The sequence below is a fragment of the Pteropus vampyrus genome, unplaced genomic scaffold (genome assembly GCF_000151845.1).
Source record: "Pteropus vampyrus isolate Shadow unplaced genomic scaffold, Pvam_2.0 Scaffold310, whole genome shotgun sequence".
NCBI lineage: Eukaryota > Metazoa > Chordata > Mammalia > Chiroptera > Pteropodidae > Pteropus > Pteropus vampyrus.
The window spans coordinates 155,470-158,237 of NW_011889091.1; the positions used below are offsets into that span (position 1 = coordinate 155,470).

The following is a 2,768-nucleotide window of genomic DNA, read 5'->3' on the forward strand; positions in this document are numbered from 1 at the left end:
ATGAAGATAGTTATAAAGGGTGACGCAGAGTTAGGAAAAAAAAATACAGAATATATGTAGTTATATAAACTATATATAAAATATTTGCATAGAAGAAAATATTGTTATCTAGAATGCTAACAGAGGTTATTTCAATTGGGGGTTTCGTTTTGATTTTTCAAATTTGTATAATGTATAATTTTGAAAGTTTTGATAAAAACGATGACTACGTCGTAAATGGTTGAAGCATCAGACTGCCTTTTTACTCCCTAGCTCATATAATTCTATAGGGTTCCAATAAAACCAGAGAAAACTGAAGAAGCCTGAGAGTTATTTATTTTAGCTGTTTCTCAAGCATAATGAGATCATAAGAATCACTTTAGTCCCTCTTAAAAATACAGATTACAAGTATTCTAGTAATTCATAAAAGCTTGGGAAATCTTATAATGACAACACTGCGTTAGAATTTAGCTGGGGAACTTTAAAAACCAGGCCTTACCCCAGAGAAGGAATTGTCACAGCTACTCAGTGTTCTAATGTGCAGCCAGAGGTAGAAAAGCGCTGGCTTGCAAACTGTCCTCTAAAGCTGCAGTGTCATAGTCCCACTGCACAGGCTGATGTTGGCATCCTGGATAGCTGTGTTTACCGACACTTGTAAAGTATTACTGCTGGTTTGGAGGCCATTGTTATACAGTAGTTTTACAGTGTTGCTATGACATGGTGGTGTTGCAACTCAATTTACTCAGAAGGCTGGTTAGGAGAATGATGAGTTACTCTAATCCTATAATTACTTAGAGAATATTAATAATAATAGCAAACATACACTGAACACTTATTATTTCTCACACACTGTTCTAAAGCATTATGTGTTGTCTCACTTAGACCATCTAAATGGCCTGAAGTTACTATTTTTCAGATGAAGGAACTGAGACACAGGAAGTTTTCAAAATTTTTCCAAGATTCAGTGTGTTAGAGATAGGGCCAAGGTTCAAACTGAGACAATCTAGTTCCAGAATACATAGTTTTAGCCACAATTCTAATTTACCTGCAGAATAAACTTATAATAGATGTTGTCCTTGCTCACTCATGAATAATCACAAGAAAACTGAAGGATGTTCTAAGAGCCCACTTAGAAGATGCATATTACTTGTATAACTGTGGCTTTATTCTTGTATTTATATTTTCTTCCAGATATGAAAATCTATTTCGGGTTTCTATAGTCTTAGACGGTCATCATGTAGATGTGGTTAGAGTTTGGATCCTTGGTTCTCGGTACCAATCTCTCCAAAATTTTATTCTATGGAACCACCCTTCATCCTAAAATGGCATCAATTTTGGTTGTAGCACCACCCCATTTAGTCTATTACATACCAGTAGATAAGGATAAAGGTACAAACATTTGTTGTGAACTTACTGTGTGCTAGGCACAGTGATAGGCAAATAAATAATACCTGCCATTTCTGTTTCATACTGTGCCATTTTATTATCTATGTACATCTCCATTTTTATTTTGTCTAAAATGTTTTTTTCTAACTCAAGTTTTCAGAAAAACTTGCAGTAATGAAAATAGTGGATGAGAAGCCATCTATTAATGAGATAGTCCCAACAAGCATCTGGATAGTAGAAAGCAGAAGTGATGACTGACAAAGCAATGTGGAGTAGGCTCTGGAGGGCACCACTGATTTAGAGCCAAAGGAAGAAGAGAGAAGTAGAACCAAAACAGAATGGCTGTCCTAAGTTTTGGTGAGGGAAAAGAAGAAGAAGACTTTTTAAATTTTTTATTAGAAAATTGAACAAACTATTTATATATAAAAAAGACATCATATAATCATTAATTTGATGGTGACCCAAGGTAAAGCCATTTACATTCCATAATAGGTGAGTGAAGGCCCAAGAATTTCAGCACCTACCTGCTCATCTGAAAATTAAGGTTACCAGTGTTATAAACAGCACTCTTGGGCCTTTTCAAATGTGGATTAAGAAAATAAGGATCACTAGATATTTAATGAAATCTTGAAATACAAAGGAAAGCCAAAAATAAAAACCGACCCTGAAGGAAACGAAACCAGAGAACAGAGATGAGGATTTTTTTCTCTTTTTGGTAGGGTAGATTAGCTTGTGACAGATTGTTGTCCCCATGAGAACAACAAGAAGTATCAGATAAAATTAAAAATGTATCCTTTTAAAGGGATCAGAGAGCTACTGAAGTAATAACTACAGGAAGTAAAATTCCAGAGGAGAGCTGCTGCAACATGACCTGATGTTCTTTAGCTGCCTTTTTTCTGAGAACATTTGCTGATTCTGAGCAAGAGTCTGAGAACCCAAATTCATAAGTCAGCAACTTTAGGGACTTCAAAGATAAGGCTGACTTTTTTTTTTTTCCTCTAAGACATTTACCATCTATGAAGCTGAATGGCAAGAAAATGAGGGTGGGGAGGTAAGACAGTGATGGACGCAAGTTAAGTTGTCTTACATCACATCAAAGAACCATTAGATAATGCCTAAAACTGGTAAATGAAGAAGGATGGTACAAATCCATATTTGAAGATAAGGAAGTGGCAATCACAAGCATAAAAACCAAAAATAATTGAAAATGGTTATTATAGAAAAGCAAAATCTCAATATACAGAAAACTTTAACAGAATTATCCTAATTTAAAAAATTAAAGCAGTCTATGGCTATGCCACCCTGAACACTCCTGATCTCGTTTGATCTCGGAAGCTAAGCAGGGTCAGGACTGGTTAGTCCTTGGATGGGAGACCACCTGGGAATACCAGGTGCTGTAGGCT

The 2,768-nt window shown here is 35.6% G+C and overlaps 1 pseudogene; it reads left to right on the plus strand.

Moving 5' to 3' along the window:
• The first annotated feature begins 2,649 nt into the window (after positions 1–2,649).
• Positions 2,650–2,768, plus strand: LOC111730382 (annotated as a pseudogene).